The sequence below is a fragment of the Balaenoptera physalus genome (genome assembly GCF_965194825.1).
Source record: "Balaenoptera physalus genome assembly, chromosome: 2".
In the NCBI taxonomy this organism is placed as follows: Eukaryota; Metazoa; Chordata; class Mammalia; order Artiodactyla; family Balaenopteridae; genus Balaenoptera; species Balaenoptera physalus.
The window spans coordinates 125,785,241-125,798,949 of NC_138883.1; the positions used below are offsets into that span (position 1 = coordinate 125,785,241).

General features: G+C 34.6%; 1 long non-coding RNA gene across 1 annotated transcript in view; it reads left to right on the forward strand.

Annotated features, from left to right (window-relative positions):
- The window catches only part of LOC309655245, a 48,396-nt gene extending 39,351 nt beyond the window's left edge, over positions 1–9,045 (forward strand). Inside the window, exon 2 of the long non-coding RNA XR_014260692.1 lies at positions 470–9,045. This is a non-coding gene — a long non-coding RNA (uncharacterized lncRNA). The remainder of the gene's footprint in view (positions 1–469) is intronic.
- The last annotated feature ends 4,664 nt before the right edge of the window (positions 9,046–13,709 follow it).

Genomic DNA, 13,709 nt, shown 5'->3' on the forward strand with positions numbered 1-13,709 from the left:
CCATATGAATGCCCCTCTAATAGGACAAATAAGACTCTTAGAGCCTGGCTCTATTTGGTGACCCCTCAGTAACAACATAATGCCACTGTTAGCATGCTTTTTTCTTTCTCACAGAAAAGGGCATTAGTGTCCTATCTTGTAAGGCAGTATGCACCTTTATGATCAGTGATCCATTTTGCTTTATTTTGCTCACTTTGAACAGAGTCACAAATATGACTATATATACATGTATATAGGAAATATGTTCTTGAGTCATGAATGAGAAAATGAAAAGGATTGAATTAAGAAGGGAACAAGCAACTGTGATGGGTGCTGAAAGTCTCAGTAATGTTGAACTAAAAGAGGGGAACACTGCATGTGTACAGTAAATAATGGTAATGGAACCAAATTTTAGTTCTTTGTTATTTTTACTACTGAATATTTTCTAAGACTCTGCTTTTCTTTTTGTCATGTTTTGCTGAAATTGAAGGACTGGAATCAGGTCTTCCAATTCAGAGAATAAGGGTGAGTAGCTTTTTGAAATTCATATTTCATATGTTCTGTGCCAGGTCCTGAGGTCTCTCTGTTTATCTTTTAAGAGGCTTATTTGAGAATATTTTGATGATGTGTACTTTATCTCTTTGAGACCCTCACTAAGGTCACTTACATTATTGAATCTTTATAATTTCTTCTTTCATTTTAACTCTTTTCTGCTTTGATGGAAAAATGTAGAATTTTACAGAATTTTTGGTAATTGTATAGTGGATCAAAAAATTATTGTAGTAAAATCGAAATCTTCCAAAATATTTTCAGATTTTCCTCATCTGTTTTATTGTTGGGATTTCAGGATACAGACTCAATTATTCATAGGCATTTGTGGTCACATTGCATTACATTTTTGTTTCTACTTTAATCTTTGTGGATTAGCATAAATTAGCTGTTTCTCATTTTTGCAACATGGAAAGTTGTATGTGAAACTTTGTTAGATCTCTTCAAGACCATGAAGTTTTTATACAATAAACGTTGCCATATTCTTTTGAAACCCAAAATAGTTCAGTTTTCAATACTGTGTTGGGCTAAAAAGAAAAGGTATTATGTTAGAGATATCAAATGGAGAAATATGAAATATCATATATGGCATCATTATTTCTAAAACTTGAATATGCATCACCAAAAAGAGTGGTCCATATATTTCCTGGCAAGCTATGTTGAAGATTATGTGTTACCTGGTACTTTGAGATTAATGCCCTAAGGATAGGTAAACATTTTTCTTGACAAAGTTCGGTCACAGATTCCATCAAGAAGTACTTATGTTTATATTTATTATGTATTGTTTATTTATATTTTTTCTATAGAACCATAGAAGATAATTCGAAAGAGTTGAGTAATAACTAAAAAAAATAGTTATAGATCAAAAAAGGAAATTGGTTTAGCCAGATATTGAAATGAACTCTAGAACCTCGATCATTAACAAACTTTTGAGCAAGCATATGAAGAGCAGGAAAAAATGGGACTTTTTTACTTTTAAAAATGTCTTCTCGCAAACCCTTATTTGCATATTTGTTACTATTAGTAGATTCACAGAGCCATGAAGTCAGGGATACTGTCTCAATCCAAAGAGTATAACACTATATTGATGCATAATATATTTTCAGTAAATTGCCCATATTATTACTCTACAATAATACAGGATTCAGACACAGAAGCAGAATAGGACTGGCATAATAGAACCCTTCCTTATGACCAGCTCCAACCTCTTCTCCCCAAATGCTGCTCCTTCTGAAAAATGTACTTTATTTTTATGTATTTTTTAAGTTTATAAAAATGGACTGTATAATTTTGTTCCCTTTGTGACTACATCATTTGCACAAGATTCTTACTAATCAGATGAACATTTTATTTGAAACATCAAATTCATTGTTGTAAATGTGTTAGTAATATGTTCTTCTTATTTTGTATGTCTTTATTTTTTAAGTATTTTATTTTAAATATAGCAGTATGTCTTTTAGATTTAGCATTTTGTGTTATCTCTAATTCTTGATTAATCTTGCCAGGAGGGTTTCAATCATACTAACTATTTCAAATTACTAATATTTGTTAATATTTCTTATTGCCTATCTGCTTTCTATTTTGGTGTTTTTATGCCCTTAATCTCATTAATTTTTCTTTACTCTTCTGAAGTTTGATTCAGTCTCCTTGATCTAGCTCTTGTGATATATAATCTATTGATTTTCAGCCTTCTTCAATTCTCATATATTGCTTTTTACTCTAAACTTCCCTATAAGTCACAAGAGCACAAGTTTGGCATTCTTCATCCTTCTTATTATTCATATAAATGTATTTTCTAATTTCCATATTGATTTATTTTTGAATTATGGATTATTTAGAAGGACATTGCTTAATTTCCAAGCAGCTGGACTTTCTCTATCGATTTTTATTACTGATTTCTAACTTGATTCCATATGATAAAAAATACTTTGAATAGATTTTATTACTTTGGAATAAGTTTGTATCTCTGTAATGGCCCAGAGGGTGGCAGAATTTAGTGAATATTCCATTTTCACTGATTATTACATTAGCATGTAATTATATCATTGTGGATGCAGTATTCTATACTTGCCAGTTATTTCCATTTTGAAATTGCCACATCCATATCTGATGTGTATTTACTAACCTATGATCTGAAAATGAGTTAGTCATTGAAAGTCATGTAGGAGATTGTCATGGAAATAAAGCACCTGGGTTGTTTTTGGAATGCTTGTAATATTTGTATTACAACCTGTGTATTGATTAGTTGCTGTGTTTGGATGGCAAATTAATTAAGTTGTACAATTATAGTGCATGCTCTTTTCTACACATATATTTTAGTAGAAAGTTTAAAATATCCCATCAAAATAGACCAAATATTAGCTAATACATTTCCTAGGAATATTGTCTACCAAATAATGTGTTATTTGGGGACTAACAATTGATGTCTTTAGGATAAGTCAAGAAGTTCTCTTTTAAACACAGACATTTCGTAAATCAAACATTGCAATAACGTTAAATACTCACAGCCATGCCATGATAGCCTTTCAATTCCAATCACTTGAATACTATTATTAATTTCAAAACAAAATTTGTATACTAAGGTTCAGATGTTCTGAAAAAGCTATTGTTTAGATAAATCATACAAGGTTTTATTTATAATAATAATTTAAATTCTGATAATTAATTTATGATGACAATGAGAGGGCAAAATTGATTACACTGTATTTAAAAGAGTGTTAACATGAAGAAATTACTCAGGATAGCTTCCTAGCAGGAATTTTTAAGATTCTGGTGCTACGTGTGTTTCTTTCCAGATAACTTGAGAAGATTTATATTTGGTTTATGGATTTTTCTTTTCATTTCTTTGTCCTTTGTGCTGGCAATTCATGCTTGAGAATGAACAAATAAGAAAATAAATATAAAGCTGTAAGTTATGGTGTCATGTTAAAGTAGTAGATTAATGACACAGGATACAAAAAATTTTAATCTAGTGGTAAATCTTGAAAATTATTATCATTTCATTGAAAGGTCTAATAGCTACTGATACACTCTTATTTTGCACCAACCACCCTATAAACATTGTGTAGTTTATTCAGATGAGAGCCTAGATGTGTGTTTATGTATGTATGAGTGTGTTTGTGAACTTGACACAGAGACACAAGAACATCTGGTTGCCAGTGTGCTTTGTATATATAAGGTTAGGGTCCTGTCGAATCAAACTTACATATCAAACATGGCTTACCTAACTCTGGAGTGTGTCCACAAGTCAAGAATTTCCAATAAACATAGGTTAAAGTCTCCTTGCCCTCAATATTCACAAGTTATCTTGTCAGTATCTTCTAAGCATACTGTTTGTGTGAAGATAAATCCAAGGTCGTTTCTCCAGGCCAGCTTTAGTTATGTGGTAAACTCATTATTTACTTAATTACAAAAAAATGGTAATTAGATTGAGAGACTGTGGCAAAGTGGGCATGATTGAATAGAGATTGGAGTGTAAGTTAGTGATGCTCTTGGTTTGGTTAAGCAGGTCTAAGAAAAATGGAAAAGCACATATGGCAGGAAAGCATTAATATGATTCCATCTAGAGAGTTTGGCTAAATTTTTGCAGATTAGAAATATGGGTGTTGCCCCTAAATAGAAAAAGTAAAAGTTTTTTTAAAAAATACTACTGGAGAGAGAAAATTAATGAAAAAATTGTAAGTGCAGATCGAGTAAAAATATAGTTAGATCTAGTGATACAATCAGTAGATCAGCACTTGGCAATAATAGTATTGTTCCAATGTGAACTAATATTGCTTAGGAGAGTGAGAAAAGATGAAGTTGCTAACAGAAAGCTTATATGGGATGTTGTTGTGGTGTTAATTGCTTTTTGCTCCAATAATCTGATAAATATTGAAAATTGATTTCTGCCACATTATTTATTCTGTTCTAATTTTTGCATGTGTCAACATTACCGTATTCCAAACTGTGCCATCCCCATAGAGAGAAGTGGTTCTGCAGAAGTTTATGCAGTTGCCAAATTGCTAGCTTCAATAAACTAAAGCTGAAGCATTTACTGTCTTGTTAATACAAATAATAGCTCTGTAGGAATGTAACCCAGTTATAGAAATGCTCATTTGTCAAGAGCTACCTTACCAAGATCAATGGTAAGCATACTTGTCTGGGGATTCTAGAAGATTATTTCCAGACATTAATCAGAGGTTCCAGCTGGATGTCTATTCATAGGACGAGAACAATTTAAAAATTGGGCCAATATAGTGACCTCCTCAGTAATTTTACAGTGCCTCTATGCACATGCTTTTCCATTCTCTTATCAAATTGCACTGTCATAATACCTTCATTAGGCAGACTTCATGCTTAGAGTTTCACATTAAAGAGAGGTCTGGTGTTTCATATATTTTAAACTATTTGTTGTTAACTGTGAACAAATATTGAAATAAAAATTTAAATATAGAAACATATAAATAACTTAAAAAGTGGTCAAGTGACTATAATTAGTGTTATCAGTAATATTGGGAAATTATAAGGGAATATAGGACATTTAGATGTTACATAATGGCAATGAGACCAAATTGTATTTTATTATGATTACCATTTATGCATTTTCTCAATTAATATTTACTTTTTCTGACAATTTTTTTTTGCATAGAATTGCTACAACTAGTATCAGCACATAAGAGAATAGAAATAAGCAGCTCCATCCATGTGCCTTTTGGAATTCTTCATATGCTGGGAGGACCATAAATTGTGTCTTAATAAATTTAAAACAATTAAATTAATATAAGCCATGTTAGTTTAATTCCACAATGTGATGGAATTAGAAATCAATAAAGAATATCTCTTGAAAATTCTCCAAATAATTAGAAATTGAAATTAGCATTTCTAACATATTCATTGGTCAAAGAAAATTATACAGCATTTTGAAATGGAAAAGATTAAAACATAGCATGTCAAAATGTATGGGATGCACCTAAAGCTGTATTTAGGGGGAAATTTATAGCACTAAAATGCCTATGTTAGAAAAGAAGAAAGATCTCAAACCAATGACTTTATTTTCCACCTTAAGACATTTTAAAAAGAGCAAACTAAACCCAGAGTAAGAGAAAGAAAGGCAACCATACAGATAAGAGCAAAATCAATACAATAGAAAATAAATATATATATAAAGAAAAATAAATGAAATTGAAAACTGGTCAATTGAGAAGATGAATAACATTGACAAAATTATAGCCAGATTAAGGGGGGGGGGAAGACGCAAATACCATTATCTGGAAATGTGAGAAAGGGGCATCATTAGAGATTCTATGGATATTAAAATGTTAAAAAGTGGAATTTATGAAAGATGTATGCCAATAAATTTGACAAACCCAAGTTCATGTACCCAATGCACAGTGAGGACAAACAAATCAAAATATCAGAGTTTGGAGCAGAGAAAATTTTATTGCAAGGGCCATGCAAGGAGAAAGAAGTGGCTCATGCTCAAAAGACCCCAATTCTCAGATGGGTTTTAAGGAGAGATTTTTTTAAAGCAAGGTGAGGGAGAGGAGTCACAGTGTGTGTCATCAGCTTGTGCACAATCCTCTGATTGGTTGATGAAGAGGTAACAGGGTGTTGTCACAAGGGTTAACATTATCAATCCTCAGACTTTAGTAAGTCTGGGGGCTATGTGCTCATGATCATCAAGTTGTTAATTTCTTCCACTTGTGGAGGTTTTAGCATCAGTAAAACAACTCAGTAAATGTGCATCAGATACTGTTCAGGTACTTCAGAGAGGAACTAAAGATTCTGAGACTGCCATATGGCTGATTTACTGTTTAAATTGTTACCAGTTCTCCTAGCCCAACTACTACTTTTGTCACTACATGTTCACATCCTTTCAATCATTAATTCTTGAGCCAGAACTTTGTGACTCATGGGAGGCCTTGGGAGACTACAGCTTTTCTACAAACAACAGGCAGTCAGAGGACATGGGGGGAGGGCCCTGTCCTGGGAAGGCCCCATAGAGTCCTGCTTAGTTAAAAAAATGAAATGGAAAAATTTATTGAAGGATACAAACTACCAAAATTCAATCATGAAGAAATAGATAATCTGAATAACCCTCCTTCAGTGAAATAATAACTTGTAATTAAAATATTTTCCACAAAGAAAACTCCAGGCCCATATAGCTTCACATGAAATAAAAAAATAATTCTACACAATTGTCTATAAAATTGAAAAGAAGGTAACACTTTCCTACTCATTCTATATGAACAACTTTACCTTGATTTAAACAAAAAAAAAAAACATGCAATTTAAAAAATACACAAAAATATTCCTCATGAGCATAAGGGCAAAAAGTCTAATCAAAACTGTAGTAAATGAAATCCAACAATATATAGAAATATTGCATGATGGAGTAGGGTTTATCCAAGGACTGCAAGGATGGTTTAACATTTAAAAATCAATCAATGTAGGAAAAGCACTTCTGGAAAGTCAGAGTAAAAAAAACCTTCAAAAAATCTGCTCCTCTATAAAATTAACAAGAACCATGACCAAAAATGGTCAGAATTAATTTTTCAGAACTTTGGAAATTAACCAAAGGCTTATAGAATGTCAAAGAACATTTATTCAAGAAAACTGGCTGACTTTCACTAAGAACAGCAAGTTTTATAGCATTTTAATGTTCCAACTTCCAATACCTCTCTCCCTAGCACTGTGGCAAGCTTGAAAATAGTAGGCTAACAGACATCAGGGGAGGAAGAACAGGTTTGGAGATCCCCAAAAAGTCCTGTCCTCAGAGAATTATTACCAGTTGACCTCTCTGGAAGGTCCCTGAAAAAGCCCCATTTACAGGACTTGTATTTTTTTGGACTAAGAGCTCACTCAGTGGAGTAAACTCAATTCCAGAACATTAGTCAAAAGGAATCCATGGAAATTTCTGAATATGACATGTCCCTGAAGTGTTGATATGAACTGCGTCAAAGAGTCTGGCCAAAAAACTAAAAAAGGAAATCTTGGGAATGAGATATTCAAATTATGTTTTGAAAAGCTCTGAATATTCTTTTTTGATCTAGAAAGCTACATACATGTGCAGAGCTGCATGCCAGGACACACCTGAGAAGGACCTAATCAATTACCTCTGGCTTTCTTTGAGGCTCTGTGCAATCAAAGGGTGAAGGCTAAGGAAGAGGTGTAAACTACCTGAGCACTAAATGTAAGCCCCAACACACACACACACACACACACACACACACACACACACACACACAGCCTCTTAGCAAAGGGCAAGAGACATATTGATTAGAGGCATTGTAGGTAATATTGGTCTAATTATTAGCTGACCACTAAGATAACCAAGCAGAAACTTCAGTGTCCACATATTGCTGGGAATACAGACTTTACAGAATTAGTCCAGGAAAATCATTTTTAAGACAAACAGCAATAAGAACAAACAACTGCAACAATAAACTTTTGGAATTGAGGATATCTGGTTTCCAGAGTTGCCACATTATATATAAAGTGTCCAGTTTTTAATGACAAAAAAAATTACAAGACATGCAAAGAAACAAGAAAACATGGCACATACACAGGAAAGAAGTCAATAGAAAGTATCCTTGAGGAAGGCCAAATGTTGGACTTAACGGACACAGACATTAAATTATCTATTAAAAATCTATTCAAAGAACTAAAGTAAAGCATGTCTAAAGAATTAAAGGGAAGTATAAGAATTATATCTTACCAAATACAGAATACCAATAAAGAGATAGAAATTATAAGAAAGGACCACTTGAAAATTCTGGACTTAAAAAATAAAATAACTAAAATTGAAATTACACAAGAAGGGTTTCAACAGCAGATCTGAGTGAACAGAAGAAATAGTGAATGAATCTGAAGATAGCTTAGTTGAGATTATCCAGTATGAGGAACACAAGGAAAAATAATAAAGTGAACTGAGCTACAGAAAACTGGGAGACATCATCAAACATACCAATGTACTTATAAATTGAAGCCCTAGAAGGAGAAGATAGAAAGAGAAATATTTGAAAACATAATAGCTAAAAACTTTCCAAACTTGCTGAAAACATTAATCTACACATCCAAGAAGATCAACAAATTCCAAGTAAGATAAACTCATAGAGATCCAGACCCAGATGCATCATAGTCATACTGTTGAAATATAAACACAGAGAAAAATGACTCAACATGTACACGTGATCCTCAGTAAGCTTAAAAACTAACTTCTAATAAGTCATGCGGACCAGAAGGCAATGTGATGACATACTCAAAGTGATGGAAGAAAAAATTCTCAACCAAGAATTCTATAGCCACAAAATCCATCATTTAAAAGGGGAGAAATTAAGCCAACCCCAGATTTTAAAAAGAGAGACAGAATTTCTTGCTATGAGATCTGTTCTACAAGAAATGTTAAAGGGATTCCTTCCATCTGAAATAGAAAGACACAGGAGAGTAACCCAAATCTACATGAAGAAATAAAGAGCACTTTAATCAGTTACCTTAGCTGAAACTACATATGTAAATATAAAAATAAAAAATAAATGTGTTTTGTTTGTAACATTTTTCTTCTCCTATTTGATTAAAATATAATTTTAATTATAAATTTGTGCTGATGGCCTTGTAATTTATATATTTGTAAATTATAAGACAATAATAACACAAAATAAGGGAAGGAAATGAAGCTATATTGATGTTAAAAATATCTATTTAACCAAAAAAAAAAAAGAATAAAGGAGAAATACAGGGGGGGAAACACATAAGACATATAGAAAATTAATAGCAACTTGGCTGTCATAAATCCTACCTTATAAGTAATTATATTAAATGTAAAATGAATAAACATTCCAATCAAAAGGCAGAGATTTCCAAATTGGGGGGGAAAACCATGATTAACTGTATTCTGTGTATAAGAGATATACTTTAGAGTCAAAGCACAAATAGATTGAAAGTAAAAGGATAAAAAAAAAAGATATATCATGTAAACTGTACCTAAAATAAAGCTGGAGCAGCTCGGACAAAATATTCTTTAACAAAAGTTATTGTTAAAAACAAAGAGCATTTTAAAACGATCAATCCATAAGACATAACAATTATTAACATATATACTGAACAACAAAGCACAAAATCACAAAGCAAAAACTGCTAGAATTACAAGGAAAAATAGATGATTCAGCTATTAAAGTTGGAGACCTCAAAACCCAATTTTCAATAATAGACAGAACAGTAATGCCAGCAAGATGGCAGAATAGGAAGTCCCCTGCTTGTATCCTCAGTCAGGAACAGTAACTTGGCAGCCATTCACAGACAAAAGTGCCTTTGTGGGAGCTTTGGGACTGAGGTTGGAAATTGTGAAACACCAATGGGGTTCAAGATCAAGGAGGGTCATGTTGAGAAAGCAAGCCAATGCCCAGGAGGCTGACTTGCCAACTATCGACCCAACTACAGAACCCAAAACATCTCCATGCCCCAGTGGGCTCAGCTACAGCCCCATATGGTTTTGGTCCTGCCACCATAACCATATATCACAGTACCCAGGAAACGTCACACATGACTTTGCCTCAGGCAATAAGCCCACAGACCTTGGTCCTGCCTGTGGACCCTCAAATGACCCATGACCCAGCTCTAGCCTTGTCAGCCATTGTCTTCAAGCAGTACTGCCAGCCTAGAGGTCTGGCAGGGGACACACCAATTACTGTCCCCAAAGATACTGAAATAGTCCTATAATTCAACTCCAGCTCCTTCTAGCTGCAATCTGTGAGAAGTCCTACCATCCCAGGGAATAAGCTGTAAACATACCCATCTGTACTTTTGGAGATAGGGAAACAGCCCTGTAACTCAACTCCAGCTCCCCCCTACCCAGCCAGCCACTGCCCATGAGCAGTCCTACCTGCCCAGGGACCCACTGGAAAATTCACCTGTCACTGTCCCTGGAGGGAGGCCAGTGAACTTTAATCAGACAGTAGACCCTGAAGCAGCCTTGTGGCTTAGATCCAGATCCTTCTAGCCACATTCTCCAAGCAGTCCAGCTAGCCCAGTGACCTACCAGAAGACATGCCAGTTAGTGTCCCTTGGTGGCAGGCCAACCAACCTTAATCCACAACAGATCTTGAAACAACTTTGTGAATCAGCTCAAGCCCCACCCTGGCATAGTCCACAAGCAATCCTGTCCACCCAAAGATTCACCAGAAGACCCATCCATGCCCTCGGAAGTAAGCCCACCATGGTCTGAAATGGCCCTGTAACTTGACTCCCATTCTTATCTGATATGGTCAGGGAGTAGTCGTACCTGCCCAGGGACCTGGTGAGAGACACTTCATCATGCCTCCAGAGTCAGGCATACAAACCTCAATCCCAGCTGTGGATCATGATGCAGCCGTTGGACTTGGTTCCAACCCCTCTCAGTCATGGTCCAATGCTAGTCCTGCCTACCCAGGGACTAACCCAGTTACATGGCTGAAGCTCTCCAAAGAACCTCTTGGGAACCATCCCTGTCCATACACTTGATAACAGATCCACCATCTGTGGATCCAACTGTGGACCCTTTTCCCAGTTCCAGACCTTATGAAAAAGGTCCTGGAGACAGTCCCATCTTCCAGGGACAAGACAGGATCTATGCCTGCCAGAGCACCTTGTAACAGGCCCACCAGCTACAAACACCACTGCAGACCCAGCAATACATGACCTGGCTCTAACCCAATTTACCTACAATTCCCTGGGTAATCCCACAAGTACAAGGAATCTAGAGAATTTATTTCCCTGCCAAAAACACTCTGGAAAAACTGAAAAAGTGTTTTCTCCTTCAAATGCACACACCAATGCAGTCTATACAAACCATGAAGACTCAAACAAAGGAAACCAATAAAGCTCCAGTAACAGATTCCAAAGAAGTGAATATTTATAAATTGCCTGACAAAGAATTCAAAATAATCATCTTAAAAACCTCAGTGAGTTACATCACATCACAGTAGAAAACTCAAAAAATTAAGAAAATAATGCATGAACAAAACAATAAGTTTAATAAAGAAACAAAAATCACACATGCACGTGCACACACACAATTTTGGAGTAAAGAATACAATGATAGAACTGAAAAATTCAACAGAGAGCTTCAACAGGAGCCTTGATTATGTAAAACCAGAACAAAACAAATCAGCAAACTCAAAGGCAGATCATTTGGAATTAGACAATGACAAGAACAATAACAAAAAGAACAAAAAAGAATGAAGAAAGACTACGTGAATTATGGGACATCAACAAACAAACAAATATTTACCTCGTCAGAGCCCCTGAAGAGGAAGAAAGAGAGAAAGAAGCAGAAAGATTTCTTAAAGAAATAATATCTGAATAATTCCAAAATCTGGAATAGATATGGACATGAAGGTATGTGAAATTCAAAGGAACCCAAGCAAAATGAAGATGAGCCTGAGATATATTAAAATCAAATAGTTAAAAGTCAAAGACAGGGACTTCCCTGGTGGTGCAGTGGTTAAGAATCTGCCTGCCAATGCAGGGGACATGGGTTCAATCCCTAGGCTGGGAAGATCCCACATGCTGCAGAGCAACAAAGCCCATGCACCACAACTACTGAGCCTGCGCTCTAGAGCCCATGAGTCACAACTACTGAGCCCAAGTGTCACAACTACTGAAGCCTGCGTGCCTAGAGCCTGTGCTCTGCAACAAGAGAAGCCATCACAATGAGAAGCATGTGCACCACAACAAAGAGTAGCCCCCACTCGCCACAATGAGAGAAAGCCCACTTGCAGCAATGAAGACCCAATGCATCCAAAAATAAAATAAATAAATTTATTTTTTTAAAAAGTCAAAGACAAAGGGAAAATTTTGAAAGCAACAAGACTAAAGTGACTTATTACCTATAAAGGAACCCCCATAAGGTGATCAGCTAATTTCTCAGCAAAAACCCCAGGAGAGAGTGGGGTGATATATTCAAAGTGCTTAAAGAAAAAAACTGGCAAACAAAAATACTACACTCAGCAAAACTTTTTTTTCAGAAATGAAAAAGAGGTAAAGACAAGCCCTAACCAAAAAAAAAAAAGCTGAGTTTATCACCTCTAGACGTGGCTTAGAAGAAAAGCTAGAAGAGAGTTCTTCAGACTGAAAGGAACAGACACTAAGAAACAACATAAAAACATATGAAAGTATAAAACTGACTGGTAAATGTAAATATGCAGTCAAATTCAGAATACTCCAATACTGTAATGTTGGTGCATAAACAAATTTTAACTCCAGTATAAAAGTTAAAAGACAATAGGATTAAAAATAACTATAGCTACAATAATTTGTTAATGGATGCACAATGTAAAAAGATGCAAAGTGTGACTTCAACAACATAAAATGAGGGGAAGGGGACTACAAGTATAGAGTATTTTGCACACATAATTTATATGCAATTGAAGGTCAGATGTTATCAACTTAAAATAGATTGTTACAATTATGAGATGTTTTATATAAGCCTCATGGTAACTACAAGGAAAAATTTCTAATAGTTACACAAAAATAAAGAGGAAGAAATAAAAGCACACCATTACAAAAACAAAGCAAAACCAAAATAAAATAAAAAAATACCAAATCACGAAGGAAGACAGAATGAGAAGGAGAAAGGAGCAAGGGAACTACAAAACAGAAAACAACAAAATGGCAAGAGTAAGTTCTCACCTATCAATAATTACTTTAAATGCAAATAGTCTGAATTCTCAAATCAAAAGACAGTGGTTAAATTAATTTTTTTAATCCAACAATATGTTGTCTGTAAAAAAACTCATCTTAGCTTTAAGGACACACATAGGCTAAAAGTGAAGGGATGGAAAAAGAAATTCCATGCAAATTGTAACCAAAAGAGAAGAGGAGTGGCTATACTTATATCAGATAAAATAGACCTTCAGTCTATTGGTCAGAGACAAAGGTCACTATATAATAATAAAGGGACAATTCAACAGGAGAATATAATAATTGTAAATATATATGCACCCAACTTTGGAACACCTATATATTTAAACAAATATTAACAGAAAAATAGACAGCAATACAATAATAGTAAGGGGACTTAAATATCTCACCTTCAACAGTGAATATATCATGTGTACAGAAAATCAGTAAGGAACGGGGACACTTGAACACACTATAGGCCAAACGTACAGCATAATTTCATCCAACAGCACCAAAATTCTTCTCAAGTGCACATGGAACAT